Source organism: Apium graveolens, chromosome 3 (genome assembly GCF_009905375.1).
Source record: "Apium graveolens cultivar Ventura chromosome 3, ASM990537v1, whole genome shotgun sequence".
Classification (NCBI taxonomy): Eukaryota; Viridiplantae; Streptophyta; class Magnoliopsida; order Apiales; family Apiaceae; genus Apium; species Apium graveolens.
In genome coordinates, this window is record NC_133649.1 from 175638154 (window position 1) to 175656075 (window position 17922).

The 17922-nt window shown below is 39.3% G+C and overlaps 1 non-coding gene across 1 annotated transcript; it reads right to left on the reverse strand.

Annotated features, from left to right (window-relative positions):
- Nucleotides 1-2563: 2563 nt before the first annotated feature.
- Nucleotides 2564-2670, reverse strand: LOC141716248 (small nucleolar RNA R71). The gene has a single exon (XR_012572965.1). It is a non-coding gene; the product is annotated as a small nucleolar RNA R71 (small nucleolar RNA).
- Between the last annotated feature and the right edge of the window lie 15252 nt (nucleotides 2671-17922).

A 17922-nucleotide genomic window follows, 5' to 3' on the forward strand; every position in this document is an offset into this window, starting at 1 on the left:
CTTTCCTTAGAAAAAAATCATCCAACTTCTCACTGGCGACTAGGGAAGCAAACAAGCACACTTGGAGTTAGAATCTGCTCTAGCTTCTTCCCTGTTACTCCTACTAGGTCAAGACCAATTCTGATACTTAGTTTATGAGTTGTACTTCAATGTTCTTGCTCATTCAAAGTAATAGAATGATCTCAGTGACTCCTACTATAAGGTAGTGATCACTTTGACTTAGTTCCTGTAAATGCTTTAACGCTTGAATTGTCCCATCTTCAAGTCTTCTCTCTAAGTCTTCGTATAAACCATATATCTTGCATATCCAGATACGAATCCTCACTTAAAAATCTTCCTAATGATAAAACTCAGATTCCTTTCACGAAACGCTGACGCCTAGTGCAACTGGTATGGTTCACAGACGACTAACTTCGATTAGGGTATTCGTATTATATCATTGATTACTGTTGGGTGGCATTTATGACACTTTATAATTCTCTAATAAGCTTTGAATTGATGTGTTTGTAATCAAGTTGTTAAGTGTTTTAACGTGTTTTCGAGTGTTTTTGCATTTCAGGCATTATCTAGGTAATTAGGTGAATTAGCATTATTTTGGTGCTAATATGGTGTTAGGTTGGTGTCTAAGGAATAAAGCTCGTGAAGACCGGCTCAAATCTGCAAGGAAAAGAAAGAAGTCAAACTTTTGGCAGAAGCCCAGCGCGCCCACGCTGATCAAGCGCACGGCCGCGCCCGAACTTCAGAGAGCCAGCGCGCCCGCGCTGATCAAGCGCGCGGCCGCGCCAGGTCGGGTTTCAAGAATCTTGTTTTAAATAGAAGATTGATTTCTGGACTTCTCTGCTGATCAGTGCTACTATATAAATAACTTTAGGTCATTTTTAATAATATATCAAGCTAGAGACTTATCAAGGAGAGCTGTAAGAAGACCGTGTTAGCACGATTTAATGAAGACGAAGAAGATCTTATGTTTACTTGTGAATCTTTGTTCTAAGTTGTAACTTGGATGCTAGTTTTCTTATTTTTGAACCTTACACTTGCTTCGTACTTGGTTTTATTTATTCATTATGAAGATTACGTTTGTTATACCATGCTTTCATCGGAACCCATGTTGATGATGAGTCCAATTATGGGCTAATCGTTATCGTGGGGTTCTAGAGGATTTATTTTTGGATTTCTTTAGTTAATTTATTTCGATGCCTTAGTATGTGGCGATTGTATGATAACCTAGTATTGGTTGTGCGTATTTGTCTTATCAGAGTTGCGAACTTATAAGATAGTGTGTTAATTCTTAATGAAGCGAAAGTGAATTTAAGGATTTAGAACTTGCCATGCTAGCATAGGTTCATGTATTTGTTATGCATGGTTCGTATGTAATTTTAACCATCTTACTTTCCCTATGTAATCAAGATAGATAACTTGTGCTTAAACCGTTATGTTGTCAAATTCTATAGACATATAGGGTCTTAATATAATTGGTGTATATTCAACTTCTATCTCTTTTATGGATGTTTAATAGTATGTTATTCGTGCAATGAAAGTTGGCGTTTAGCAATTTTGTGTTATCTGATTAGTGTCATCACCATTGCATGCTAAGGTTAAGAACAATAAGGTTATTGAATGAAGTATTTAACGAAGTTAGAATCCCATGTTTGACATATATATTAATTCAGTCAATCTTATTCTCTTAGTTATAACTGTTAGTTTAATTCTTAGTTATAAACAACCTCAATTTGTTATCGTTTTAGCATTGAATAATAGTCATACATTGTTGCTTGAGTGCGTAAATTAATTAATTAACCAAAGCCAGTCTCTGTGGGAACAAACTAGAAAAGATTCTTTACTACTTGCAAACTCGTATACTTGCGTGTATTATTAGCGCGTGTTTAGTGACTAACAAGTTTTTGGCACCGCTGCCGGGGACTGCACTGTTAATTTATAGTTTATGTGCTTTCCATCAGTGGTCGTTAAAGTTCATTGACTCGAACATTGTTACTTATTCATTTCCTTGCTTATTTCAGGTACTCTAGCGAGGGTGTATGCATACACGTTCGCGTACTTGTAAGAGAACATTGGATAAAGCCGAGGAAGAAGGTGTGGTAGTTCGAAAAGAAGTTTTTGAAGAAGAAAAGAAGGTAGAAGAGGAAGAGAAAGTCGAGGAACTAGATTTAGTAGAGATGGGTGATCAAGCAGAAATCCTAAGGCTTTGATGGACTATTCTCAGCCTAAGATCAATGACATTCAGTCAAGCATCATCAGGCTAGCCATCAGGGCTAACACTTTTGAGATCAAGTCAAGCACGATTCAGATTATACAGAACTCAGTTCAGTTTGAGGTTTCTCATACTGAAGACCCTAACATGCACATCAGGGATTTCATCAAGATCTGTGACACTTTCAGGTTCAATGATGTGACTGAAGATGCTATCAAGTTATGACTCTTCCCGTTTTCTCTAAGGGACAAAGCTAAGTGCTGGTTACATTCTCTACCATCAGGGTCTATCACAACTTTGGAAGATCTTGCTCAAAATTTTCTCACTAAATTCTTTCCTATGGCGAAGACTGCTGCAATCAGAAATGGTCTTACTCAGTTTTCTCAGCAAACTAGAGAATCTCTGTGTGAGGCTTGGGATCGATATAAAGAGATGCTAAGGAAGTGCCCACACTATGGCATGCCTGATTGGATGATTATTAACTGTTTCTAAAATGGATTGGGTGTGACTTCGAGACCCATGCTCGATGCAGCATCATGAGGAGCCTTGTGGGCTTAAAGCTACGATGAAGCTTATGAACTTATTGAACTGATGGCTGCTAATGAGTACCAGAATCCTTCCCAGAGATTGACTCAGGGAAAGGTTGCATGAATTCTGGAGTTGGATGCAACAACTGCTTTGACGATGAAGGTGGACACTTTGGCTAATTATGGAGTTAATCAAATCACTAGTGTCTGTGAGCTTTGTGCCCGTGCCCATGAAACTGATCAGTGCGCAATTTCTAGTGAATCAGCTCAGTTCGTAAGCAACTTTCAGCATTCGCAACAACCTGTGTCAGCCACTTATCATCCCAACAACCACAATCATCCTAATTTCAGTTGGAGCAACACTCAGAATGCGGTTCAACAGCCTTATCAGCAGTATCCAGCTAAGCAGTACAACCCCCTAGTTTTCAGTAACCATAATATACACCAAGACAACAACTCCAACTGCAACAAGCTAATGAAAAATCTGAATTAGAGGAGTTGAAGCTTATGTGCAAAAGTCAAGCTTTTTCTATCAAGACCTTGGAAAATCAAATCAGGAAAATTGCCAATGCCTTCCTAAATCATCAGCCTGGTACACTACCTAGTGACACTGAAGTTCCAGGAAAGAGGGAAGCTAAGGAGCAGGTAAAGGCAATCACCTTGAGGTTTGGAAAGGTTGTGAATCCCGAACAAACTCAAGCGTTGACTGAAGAAGCTGGGGCTGAGAAAGAAATAGAGCAGTAGGAAGTAGAATTGGAACCAATGAAGACTACTATTGAGCACACTCCTCTTGAGGGTAAAATAGGGGAGAAACAGATCTATCCTCCGCCGCCTTTTCCTAAGCGGATGCAGAAGAAAAAGCTGGACAAGCAATTTGAAAAGTTTCTGGAGGTATTCAAGAACTTCATATCAACATACCTTTCGCTGAGGCTCTTGAGCAGATGCCTAGTTATGCAAAGTTTATGAAAGGTATTCTCTCTCGGAAAGTGAAGCTATATGATTTAGAGATTGTCGCTCTCACGGAAGAATGCAGTGCTATGCTGCAACAGAAGTTGCCTCTGAAGCTTAAAGATCCAGGAAGTTTCACTATTCCGTGTACTTTTGGAAAAGTATCTTTTGACAGATGCTGATGTGACTTGGGAGCTAGCATCAATCTGATGCCCTTGTCAATTTTCAAGAAGTTGGACTTACCTGATCCAAAACCGACTTATATGACCTTGTAGTTGGCCGACCGTTCTATTATATATCCGCGAGGTATTATGGAGGATGTCTTGGTCAAGGTTGATAAACTCATCTTCCCTGCTGATTTCGTAATCTTGATTTCGAGGAGGATAAGAAGATTCCCATAATCTTGGGAAGACCTTTCTTGCCAACTGGCCGAACCTTGATAGATGTGCAGAACGGTGAGCTCACAATGCGCGTGCTGGATTAGGATGTAACTTTTAATGTGTTCAATGCTATGAAATTTCCTACGAAAAATGAGTAGTGCTTAAAGGTGGGGTTGGTCGATTCTGTGGTTACTTCAGAACTTGATCAATTGCTAAGGTCCGTTACCTTAGAAAAAGCCTTATTGGGAAATTCAGATAGTGAAGATGACGAAGTTGAAGAACAATTGCAATATTTGAATGCTTCTCACTGGAAGAGGAAGATTGATATGCCTTTTGAATCTCTTGGAATACAGGAATTAAACAAAGCTCCTAAATGCCTCAAACCATCTATTGAGGAAGCTCCCACTCTTGAGCTTAAGCATTTACCTGAGAATTTGAGGTATGCATTTTTAGGTGATGCATCTACTTTTCCTGTTATTATTGCATCCGACCTTTCAGGTAGTGATGAGGAAAAACTTCTGAGGATTCTGAGAGAGTTCAAACTGGTAATTGGCTAGACTATAGCAGATATCAAGGGAATCAGCCCTTCTTACTGCATGCATAAAATTCTGCTAGAGGAAGGTAGCAAGCCTACGGTTGAGCAGCAAAGAAGACTTAATCCAATCATGAAGGAAGTAGTGAAGAAGGAAAAATTTAAAGTGGCTAGATGCAGGAATCATCTATCCTATTTCTGACAGCTCATGGGTGAGCCCAGTTCAATGTGTGCCAAAGAAAGGTGGAATTACTGTGGTAGCAAATGAGAAGAATGAGCTTATTCCTACACGAACAGTCACGGGGTGGAGAGTTTGCATGGACTAAGGAAGCTGAACAAAGCCACTAGGAAGGATCACTTCCCTTTGCCCTTCATTGACTAGATGCTTGATAGATTGGCCGGTCATGAATACTACTGTCTTCTGGACGGTTATTCGGGTTACAATCTGATTTGCATCACTCCAGAAGATCAGGAAAAGACTACCTTCACTTGTCCATTTGGTACTTTCACCTTCAGACGAGTTTATTTTGGTCTGTGTGATGCGCCAGCCACATTTAGAGGTGTATGATGGCCATCTTTTCTGATAAGATTGGCCAGAATATGGAGGTGTTCATGGACGACTTCTATGTATTCGGCGATTCTTTTGATGAATTCTTGCAAAATCTTGGACACATTCTCAAAAGGTATGTTGAGAGCATTATTCTCGGGCACAAGGTTTCTAGTAAGGGTCTTGAGGTGGACAAAGCCAAGGTGGGGGTCATTGAGAATCTTCCTCCACCTATTTCTGTTAAGGGAATTCACAGTTTTCTTGGTCATGCGGGTTTCTATAGGCGTTTCATCAAAGACTTCTCTAAGATTTCAAAGCCATTTTGCAGTTTGCTAGAAAAAGATGTCCCTTTCAAGTTTAATGACGAGTGCCTTGCAACTTTTGAGACATTGAAGAAGAATTTAATCACGACACCGGTCATAACTGCACCTGATTGGAATGAACCTTTTGAGATGATGTGTGATGCAAATGACTATGCAGTTGGAGCAGTTCTTGGGCAGAGGAAGAACAACATATTTCATATGGTCTACTATGCTAGCAAGACCCTATATGGTGCTCAACTGAATTATACTACTACGGAGAAAGAACTTTTGGCTATTATCTATGGGTTTGAGAAATTTTGATCTTATCTACTTGGGACGAAGGTGATAGTTTTCACTAATCACGCTGCAATTCGATATATCATCTCAAAGAAGGACTCGGAGCCTAGATTGATTAGATGGGTTCTTTTGCTTTAGGAATTTGAACTAGAGATCAAGGACATAAAAGGAACTGAAAATCAAGTCGTTGATCATCTCTCGCTTTTAGAGAATCCTAATGCTACTTCATTGGATAAGACATCGATAAATGAGTCTTTTCCTGCCGAGCAGTTGTTTGGAGTGCAAGAAGAAGAACCGTGGTTTGCAGACATTGTGAACTACCTTTTGAGTAATATCATGCCTCCCGACTTATCTTATACTCAAAGGAAGAAGTTTCTACATGAAGTAAAGTGGTATATGTGGGATGAGCTGTTTCTTTTTCGATAAGGAGCTGACCAAATTATCAGACGATGTATTCCTTACAGCAAAATGGGGGGATCTTGCGAGATTGCCACTCAACGGCTTATGGAGGACATTATGGTGGAAAAAAGACAATAGCTCGTATTCTTCAAGCAGGTTTCTTTTGGCTAACCTTGTTTAAAGATGCTCGCCAGTTTGTTTTGAAATGTGATCGATGTCAACGTGTAGGTAATATGTCTAAGAGGGATACGATGCCTCTTAATGTGCTTCTAGAGGTTGAGGTCTTCGATGTTTGGGGAATTGACTTCATGGGGCCATTTGTCTCATCTTGTAACAATCAATATATTTTATTGGCGGTTGATTACGTGTTAAAATGGGTTGAAGTTAAGGCATTGCCAAAGAATGATGCGAAAGTGGTGCTTAATTTTCTTCACAAGCAGATATTCATAAGGTTTGGAACTCCAAGAGTCATAATCAGTGATGAAGGGTCGTATTTTTACAATCGCAATTTCACTGCTATGATGTGAAAGTATAATGCGAATCATCGCATTGCCACCGCTTATCATCCTCAGATAAATGGTCAAGTGAGGTGTCTAACGGAGAGATCAAGCACATTTTAGAGAAAGTTGTGTGTCCGTCGAGGAAAGATTGGTATTTAAAGCTTGATGAAGCTGTTTAGGCGTACATGACAACATTTAAGACTCCATTGGGAATGTCGCCGTTTCAGTTGGTTTATGGTAAGGGGTGTCATTTTCCTGTGGAGCTCGAGCATAAGGCATATTGGGATTTAAAGAAATTGAATCTTGACTTGGATGCGGCTGGAAAAAAGAGGATGCTTCAATTGAATTAACTCGACGAGTTTCGACTTCAAGATTATGAGAACAACAAATTGTACAAGGAGAAAGTCAAGAGGTGGCATGATCGAGGTCTAGTGCTCAAATCATTTTTGTCGGGTAATAAGTTCTTTTGTTCAACTCTCGTCTCCGTCTTTTTCCTGGAAAGTTGAAGTCAAGGTGGTCAGGGCCCTTCATAATCAAAATTGTGTTCCTACATGGAGCGGTTGAAATTTTTGAGAAAGATCCGGACCAAGCATTCAAGGTAAATGGTTAGAGGTTGAAGCATTACTATGGTGACACGGCAAACCGTGAGGTGGTTAGTGCCATTCTATTGTCCATTTGAGCTCAAGGTTCTACGTCGAGCTAGCGACATAAAAAAAGCACTTCTTGGGAGGCAACCCAAGTTTGTTGTACATTAGTAGGTAGACGAAGCAAGAAGAAAGGAGAAAAACATAAAAAAATCAGTAAAAGAAAAAAAATTCAGGGCCAACTTCAATAGCTGAGCGCGTCCATGCTGATCAAGCGCGTGCCCGCGCTGTTTTCTCCAGTAACCAAGCGCGCCCGCGCTGATCTAGCTCGCGGCCGCGCCGAATTTCCAGAGAGTGAGCGCGCCCGCGCTGTCTAAGCGTGAGGCCGCGTCAGGTCCCTGTTCGAAAAAAAAATAGTAACAATAGAAAAAAGAGAAAAATCGGGACTTTTACTCCAAAATCAATTCCAACCCAATTTTTACTCTTCCACATCCCATAATTCCCTCTCCCAATCAAAACCATTATTCCCATGATTCCCATAATCAATTCCCACTTCTATTCCATATCTAATTCTCACCTCTCCACCTATAAATACACACACTTATACACAACTTCTCCATCACTTCACAAATTCTCAAACACAAACCTCTCTCAAACACTTAGTTTTTATTTTCTCTTATTCAATCCCAATGGCACGGAAGAGACAAAGAACGCAAGTAGGCAGCAGCACCACCGATTCTTCATCTGTGGGTGGTGTGAGGCCAAGGTTTTCTACTCCTGAGGCTGAAGAGGAGTACACGAGGATTCTCTCAAAGCCTACTGCTAAGGAGTGAGGTTTTCTACCATCAGGGAAGGATGGTAAGTTGTTGGAGATCATTCTTGAGATGGGTTGGGTTCCTTTTTTTGAGTCTCCCGTTGTTGTGCCCATGAGTGTTGTGTGGGAGTTCTATGCCAACGCGAAGGCGGATAAGAATGGCTTCACGGTGGTTAGGGGGATGACCGTGGAGTAAAGTGCTGATGCGATAAGGAGGGTGATTGAGCAGCCTGCGAGGAAGCCCGGTCAGGACACTTGAAATGATAAGACTCCCGAGGACTTTAACTTGGATCTTATTATTGCGACTGTGTGTGCCTGAGACTCACTAGAAGTTCAAGAGGGGCACTACTGATTACTCCATGTTCCCTGCGTCGTGCATGAACAGGTTTGCACGGGCTTGGAACTCGTTTACTTGTGCTAACATCTTGCCATCTTCGCATGTGCATGAGATTATTGTGGAGCGCGCTCGTCTGCTGTGGGGTATTTTTCAGGGTGATTACATTGATTTGGGGATGGTTATTTATCAGGGGATTTTGAGATTCTTGAGAGGAGGTACCACGAGTGCTATACCCTATGCGTCCATTGTGACGAAGTTGTACGTGGCAGTTGGTGTTGATTGGACCACACATAAGCAGCTGCAGCTTCCCAGTGCTCCTATCGACAGTTCTACACTGTTGAGTATGCATGAGTGGTATGGAGGGAAGCCCGATCCTAAGGGGCTTGGGTATTCATATGATCATCTGCCGGGTGGTGTACCCATGGATTAGGCTACAGCGGGAGGTTCTCAGCAGGCTCGTAGAGCAGCTTGGAGAGCTCAGTTAGGAGAGGAGGCTGGTTCGTCGCAGCAGCAACAACAGGAGGCAGCATGAGTAGAGGTTGGAGCTGGTTTGAGTTCAACGCAGTATAGGCGTCTAGCGAGGAGGATGGATACGATGCATGACATCCATAGTCGGTTTGCACATGATCTCACCCAGGCACTTGGGACAGCTTTCAGAGCCACCGGTGTTGACATCCAGTGGCCAGTATTTGGTGAGGATTCCATGTATCCGCCTCCTGATACACCTGACACTCCACCCGTTGAGGGTGAGGATTCTGATTCGCAGTAGGTATGCCTGAATTCCTTACTATTACCTTCACTGAGGACAATGAATATTTTAAGTTTGGGGGTAGTAGTTGAAGGAATATGTTTTTGTGTGAGTCATATTTAGTTTACATATTTATGATAGTGTAGTTCATATAGTTTGTATATTTTGCCATATAGTTTTTTATTTTATTTTTGGTAGTGTTATGCTATTTTGTTCATTTAGCTTCATGCATTTGCATTATAAAATGATCCTTAGATGATTTTTCCGATTAATTGGTGATATTGATGCTAGTGTAGTGATGTCGTATTTAGTAATGTTAAGTCTTATCCAAATTGATTTGCATGCTAGAGACAATTGTATTTCACTAAGTCTTATAGGTTGCTAGAGTGCTAGATCATGATTATGGTTTGTTAGTTTATCAAGGTTTAATCACTTGTTTATATTTAGAATTTTGTATATTCTCTTAATAATAAAAGACATGGATTTCTAAAAATTGGAGAAAATTGGATTCCATTGCTAGTTGTGTGGCTAGGTGTCAAATGGTTAGTAGCCAACTCAAATTTATATGAGTAGTCTAGGGTTGAGTGAGATGGAGCGAAACGCACTCGTTCAGAAATTTGAAAAAAAAATAGAAAAAAGGAAAAAAGAAAAAAAAAGAATAAGTGTTATGTATAATTGATCACGAGAGGGCTCTTTAGTACTCGAGTTATTAAGTTCTTAGGGGACTTTGTGCGTAGTGACCTAAGGCTTGTATAGTCTGGGATCCGCTAGCCTAACGTTCGCTACATGGGTACTATTGTATATGTCTTTTGTGGACCTCACTCATTGCAAGATCAAATAAGCATACTTGTGTTATTTTTTTGTGAATAAAAGCATGAATCCATATTAAACTCCGATATAAGAATTGAAGTGTTATAAATTATTTTAAGTCTAGCTTTTATTCTATTTATAAACTTGTGATTATTTTGATAAGTAGTGAGTCATGATTGTTGATCTAGTTGCGAGAGTATATCTGTAAGCAGTTGCACACACGCACGTCTCTGGTTTGTAAGTTGATTTGTGAGATTTGATTGATCTTTATGTGAGTAACTGCATTTGTTGAGGTGTTGCTCGTTGATTGGTTTAGTTATTCTATTGGGATCGTTGAATTCATATTAGTTGCATTCATGCATTTTTGTTTCTTGTTCTTTGAGTCTGTTTATGCTTGAGGAAAAACATTGATTCAAGTTTGGGGGTATGTTGAGTGGCATTTATGACACTTTATAATGCTCTAATAAGCTTTAAATTGATGCATTTGTACTCAAGTTATTAAGTATTTTAACGTATTTTCGAGTGTTTTTGCATTTCAGGCATTATCTAGGTAATCATGTGAATTAGCATTGTTTTGGTGCTAATATGGTGTTAGGTTGGTGTCTAAGGAATAAAGCTCGCGAAGACCATCTCAAATTTGTAATGAAAAGAAAGAAGTCAAAGTTTTGCCAGAAGCCCAGCGCGCCCGCGCTAAACAAGCGCGCGCCCGCGCCGTGCCCGAACTTCAGAGAGCTAGCGTGCCCGCGTTGATCAAGCGCGCCTGCGCGCCCGCGCGCCAGGTCGGGTTTCAAGAATCCTGTTTTGAATAAAAGACTGATTTCTGGACTTCTGTGCTGATCAGGACTGCTATATAAATAACAATAGGTCGTTTTTAATAATATATCAAGCCATACACTTATCAATAAAAGCTGTAAGAAGACCATGTTAGCACGATTCAACGAAGACGAAGAAGATCTTGTTTTTACTTATGAATCTTTGTTCTAAGTTGTAACTTGGATGCTAGTTTTTTTATTTGTGAACCTTACACTTGTTTTGTACTTGGTTTTATTTATTCGTTATAAAGATTACGTTTATTATACCATGCTTTCATCGAAACCCACGTTGATGATGAATCCGATTATGGGTTAATCGTTATTCTGGGGTTCTAGCGGATTTATTTATGGATTTCTTTAGTTAATTTGTTTCGATGCCTTGGTATGTGGGGATTGTATGATAACCTAGTATTGGTTATGCGTATTCATCTTATAAGAGTCGCGAACTTATAAGATAGTGTGTTAATTCTTAATGAAGCGAAAGTAAATTTAAGGATTTAGAACTTGCCATGCTAGCATAGGTTCATGTATTTGTTATGCATGGTTCGTATGTAATTTTAACCATCTTACTTGCCCGATGTAATCAAGATAGATAATTTGTGCTTAAATCGTTATGTTGTCAAATTCTATAGACATATAGGGTCTCAATATAATTGGTGTCTATTCAGCTTCTCTCTCTTTTGTGGATGTCTAGTAGTATGTTATTCGTGCAACGAAAGTTGGCGTTTAGTAGTTTCGTGTTATCTGATTAGTGTCATCACCATTGCATTTTAAGGTTAAGAACAATAAGGCTATTAAATGAAGTATTTTACGACGTTAGAATCCCATGTTTGTCATATATATTAATTCAGTCAATCTTATTCTCTTAGTTATAATTGTTAGTTTAATTCTTAGTTACAAACAACCTTAATTTGTTATCGTCTTACCATTGAATAATAACCATACATTGTTGCTTAAGTGCGTAATTAATTGGTTAACCAAATCCAGTCTCGTATACTTGCGTGTATATTAGCGCGTGTTTAGCTACAAACAATTATATTGTTAAGTTTGCAACAACTTCATTGCTTCGAACACTGATTGTCAATAAAAAATGTACTTCTACTGGAATCTTTTTTGGTACTTAGACAACGTCTTCATTGCTGCTACAATCTTGAATACCTCATTCACTATTCTTCACTGATGCTTGAACATATAAATGAACTCCTTTCAGTGAGTATAACTTCAAGACTGCAGCTGTCTTCTTTAACCTCTATCTATACCATATTTTCAATTCTTCAGATTCCTATGCTTCGTACACGGTCTATCTTCAATCAATGCTGATACATTAAATCTTCAGGTGACACTTATACACCGACTCTTCAACATTTATGAAACCCTGAAAGTCTTTAACCTCTATTCTTCACTGAGGCATGAACATATTAATGAACTTCTTTCAGTGACCTATAAACAGATTTCAGGCCTTCTTTTAGTCTTTTGATTCTTTGTTTTTGCCTTTTCTTCATTTCTTCCTGATTTCTTTTGTAGACATAGTATTATTTACCTGTCATGTTCTAGTATTGATCTAGTGTTGAGTTATCATGTATACTATTCATACAGCTACGCAGTCTCACCAACAGAACCAATTATACCTCGGTAGGCAGTAACATCAATTTCTTTACCTTGGTCCGGATCCAACTTTGTAGCAGTGGCCATTGGAGTTGCAGCAGTTGTATTTTCTTGTATATTGAACCTAGCCAACATATTCTTTATATACTTAGATTGATTAATGAAAATTCCCTCATCAGTTTGTGTAATTGTAGTCCAAGAAAGTAACTCAACTCTCCCATCATACTCATTTGATATCTTGACTTCATAAGATCAGAAAATTTCTTGCACAGCTTGTTGTTAGTAGACCCAAAGATAATATCATCAACATAAATTTGCACCAAAAGCATATCACTACCTTTATTTATATAAAACAATATTTTGTCAATAGTACCTCTTTTAAAACCACTTTCAATCAAAAATTTAGCAAGTGTTTCCAGGACCTTGGTGCTTTTTTGAGTCCATATAAAGCTTTGTCAAGTCTGTACACATGATTAGGAAATTTTGGATCAATGAAGCGGTGGTTGCTCAGCATATACTTCTTCTTCTAACTTTCCATTCAGAAAAGCACTCTTGACATCCATCTGAAAGACCTTGAATTTCTTGTGTCAGCATATGCTAAGAAAATCCGAATATCTTCCAGTCTTGCCACATGAGCAAATGTCTCATCATAATCAATGCCTTCTTGTTGCGAATAGCCCTTTGCAACAAGTCTAGCTTTATTCTTGATTATTGTGCCATTTGAATCTTTCTTGTTCCTAAAAACCCATTTTATACTAACAACTGATTTGTTCTTTGGCCTTGGAACCAGTTTCCAAACATCATTCCTTTCAAACTCATTCAACTCTTTCTGCATTTCTTGAATCCAATCAACATCCTTGGGTGCATCTTCTACTTTCTTTGGTTCCTCCTTAGAAAAAAGTTGTGATATAGACATTCATGTTCAGTTGTACTTCTAGTTTGGACTCTAGCCTCAGGATCTCTAATGATAAGATCAGGTGTGTGATCTTTTTTTCCATTTTATAGCCTTTGGCAGTTCAGTCTCATTTCCTGATGCTCCCCCTGCACCGGTGCTATCATTTCCATGTGAAACTCCCCATCTATCAGTGTTGTCTATTCTTGATTGATTAGAGCTTCTATTTGAAGACTGTTCAGAAAACTGATCTTGATTTTCTTTTAAATGACTACCTCCTGATGGCCACCATTTGTAGTATTTGAAGAATTTCCATTAGATCCTATATTTTCTGATTCAACGACTTCATTAGGATTTGAATCACTACAGTTATCACTGTCTATTTGTGGATGTTGCTCCCCCTCAATATGTGGATCTTTATAAATTCACTCTAGATCAGGATCAGAATCGTCATCGGGATCTAACACAACGTCAAGATTTAACTTGTCATCAGGATTAGATGAATCATTAGGAATTGAATTATTCCCGGACTCGAGTCTCTTATTTTCAAACATAAGTTCTTCATGCGTGTCTTCTTAAATTCCAATGATCTTCTCTTGTCATCAAAAGAAACATGAATTGATTCAACAATTGTCCTCGTTCTCAGATTGAAAACTTTGTAGGCTTTTGATAAAGGATATCCAACAAAAATTCCTTCATCAACTTTTCGGTCAAATTTTCCAAGCATTTCAGGATGTGTTTTTAAAACAAAACACTTGAATCCAAAGATATGTAGATGCTTTAAGCTTGGCTTCTTTTCCTTGATCATTTGATAAGGAGTTAACCCATGTCTGTTGATCAGAGTCAGTTTTTGAGTGTAACAGGCAGTGTTGACAGCTTCAACCCAAAAGTATGTTGGTAGATTAGCTTCCACTAGCATAGTCCTACCAACTTTAATTTTTTTTGTAGATTAGCTTCCACTAGCATACCCCATTTTGTTGAGGTGTTCCAGGTACTGAGAATTGTTGAGAGATTCCTTGTATCTTTATATCTCATCCATCTTGCTGTTTTGAACTCTGTCCCATTGTCACTCCTCAGAATTTGCACTATGTACTTTGTACTATTTTCAATCAGTCTCAGATGATCCAAAAGAATTTTAGTTGTTTCATCCTTACCGTGCAAGAAAAACACACAAGTAAATCAAGTGTATTCATCAACAACAACTACTGTATACCTTTTCTTGTTAATCGACATGACATTCAAAGGGCCAAAGAGATCCAAATACAACATTTGATATGGCTTCTTGATGGATGATTCTGACTTGCTTTTGAAAGAGGTTCTTCTTTTCTTGGCTTGTTGACATGCATCACACAAACCATCAGGGGAGTAGTACATGTTAGGTAGACCATTTACCAAATCATTCTTTACTAGTTCATTGAGATTATTGAAGTTAGGGTGAGAAAGCTTCTTGTGCCAGTTCCAACTTTCATCTACTGATGCTTTGGTTAACAAACAAGTTTCAGGACCATCAATATTTACATAAAGTTTGGCTTCATAAATGTTTTTGTGTGTAAGATTTGAATATAATCTTCTTTGTAATCTTATGAACTACTTCATAATGAGTATCATTGAATACAACATAGAAATCTCTATCAGTAATTTGATTGATGCTCAACAGATTGTGCTTCGGTCCATCTTCCAGAGCTATATTTGAGATGATGACATTTCTGGTGATTATATTTCCATATCCCAGTGTTTTTCCTACATTGCCATCACCATAGGAAACCATTAGGCCAGCCTTCCCCTCATATTCTGACAACGTATATTTAGTTCCAGTTGTATACGCAGAAAAGCCACTGTCCAAAATAAGCACATTCTTCTTGTTTCCCTGTAATCAGAAATATGGAAATCAGTTATAATTTTTAAGAACCCACACTTGTTGGGTTCTTTTGGACATCTTATGTATTTCTTCAGTAGGATATTCCTTGTCAGGATTTGATCCATTAGGAATTGTCTTGACAATTTTAACTCTATAAGATGTGTGCATATTCAGTTTAGCAGTTCTATTTAAAACAACAATTTTATTGAATTTTAGTAAAGGATCATAATTATTGTAATACAGACTATGATAATATTTACATGTGTAAATAGAATGCCAACTGCTACCACAATGAGAAAAAAGGTTATGTGGTTTGTAAAATACCGATCTACCACTAATATTAGACTCAGGATTCTTAGTGACTTTCTTTTTAGGCAACCTACAATCAATAGAAATATGATTAGTATTACCATAGTTAAAACAAGCTTTCCTGGGAGCATCAAGAATGTACTTATAGTTGCTTGCCTTATTTATCCCTTGTTTACAATTTTTACCTCTCTTAGACCTAGATTTGTGAATCCTAGCAGTTACCTCGCAAATTTTCTTGTCTAATTGACTTTTATAAAGAAGTCCTATATTTTTTATTTTCTTGTATTTAGGCCCTTCTTTCCTTTTATCAGAGACTCTAGGTTTAGCTTTCCTCTCATCAGAATTCCTAGAGGTAGATTCAACTTTATAAATAGACTTCACTCTATTTTCATCAGTTCTTACAAACTTAACATGAGTAGTGTTATTAATAGTGATAGGGATAAATGAATTATGATAGTATAATTAAATACTGCAAGGTGTGGGCTGCTAGGCCCAATAAAAGGATATATGATACTCAGACCAGAAAGGTTAAGCCTGATGGACCAGATCAGGCCTGATGGAATAAAGAAGGCCCAAAAGCCCTGATTATTAATTAATTTCGTAATTAATTAATAAGGAAAAAATCAGCTATTGAGAAGAGTCCCGATAAGGATATAAATCCTTATAGATTAGCCTCAAGGGGACCTAAAAGGATAAGGAATCAGTTTCCTACTATCTAGGACTCCAAAGTCCATTCTAATTATGAGACTTGCCCACCAAGTCTCCTATACCAAGTCCAATTCAAGGACTCCCAACATCTATATAAGGGGCCTCACCCCACAAATCAGAACTACGTTTTTGGCTTGATTCTCTAATTCACAGAGATATGTAGGCATCTCGTAAAGGCAGAATTAAGCTACGATATACGAGAGCAGCCATTAAAGGCCTTGAGCTCCCGAATCTTCATAAAAAATACAGCAAATAATAACCTTAGTTTTTTATCCATAACATTTGGCGCCGTCTGTGGGAAAGCACAACAACAACCATGGCGAGAACACGGAGAACAATTAGAGCTCTAGAGGAAGGAACACCAACAGAGACAACCCAGGTGATTTCGTCAACCGTGGAGGTTCCTCCCCATTCGACTTATGCATCTACTCAGGGGGAAGCCCAGATAGGGGCAACTCAACCTCAGCCACAAGGGACAACTCCCCCGACTATTCAAGGTACGAATCCTCAAGTTCAACAAGTACATATACCTGTGAATTCTCGACCCGTCGGATATGAATATTCAACTATTTTTACTACTAACCCCCCTTATGGGATGCCCCTTCACCCTGAGGTTGGAGGAAGCGGATATGCTGGGCAAAGCGAAGCACGAGGGCAGTCGCCCCCTATATACGAGGTTTGGGTCCTATCCCTGAGGATCGGGAATTTTCTGGTCCTTACACTGAGAGAGACTCCTAATCTTTGGATGATGAAGTGGCCCCAAGAAGGAGGCGTCCTGGAAAAGAGCCAATGTCCGATGGAAGGCAACGCCCCCAAAGCACCCCAGGGGCGAATCCCCAAGAAGTGCAGGAAAGGATCAGGGCTCATGAAGCTGAAATCCAAAGGCCGAGGCGTGATTTGGAGGCTCACCAGGCCACCAGACCCCAGATACCTCCTAGGGGGAGAAATCCTCCTCCTGTCATAGACCTGGATGGTCCGGTACGAAGAAGGGCTGCTGTCCCAAGAACTGATCCAAGCAATCTCCTTCCCCTTGGAGATCCTGATGATCCAACTCCACCCTTCACATAAGAGATAATGAATGCCCATATCTCAAGGAAATTCAAGATGCCCACTATCAAAGCCTATGATGGCACGGGAGACCCCGCTAATCATGTTAGGACATTCTCTAATGCACTGCTGCTGCAACCCCTGAATGATGCTATAAAGTGTCGGGCCTTCCCTCAAACCCTGTCGGGTATGGCTCAAAGATGGTACAGTCGCCTGCCCCCAAATTCTATTGGATCGTTCAGAGAATTAAGTCAGGCTTTTATTAAGCAATTCATCAGTGGAAGAGTTCATGAGAAAAGTTCAGCATCTCTTATGAGTCTTGTGCAGGGAGCTAAGGAATCCTTGACAGATTACCTGAATCGTTTCACAAAGGAGGCTTTAAAAGTCCCGGACCTTGATGATAAGGTAGCCATGATAGCACTGCAACAAGGAACTAGGGACGAGTTTTTTAAGATGTCCTTGGCCAAACGTCCCCCTGAAAGCATGTTGCAGCTCCAAGAGAGGGCAGGGAAGTATATCAAGGTTGAAGAAAGTAAGAGGAAGACCGTAGTAAGTAATGAGCCCACTGGAGGCAAGAAGCGGAAAACTGATTTAGAATATATTGCAAAGGACAAATATCCTAGAACCGAACAAAACCCTGATTCAACCCCCAAGAGGGGAGGACCTGGGCAAAAGTTCACTGAATACGCTAAGCTGAATGCTCCTAGAAGTCAGATTTTGATGGAGATTGAGAAAGACAGAGATATTCGCTGGCCTA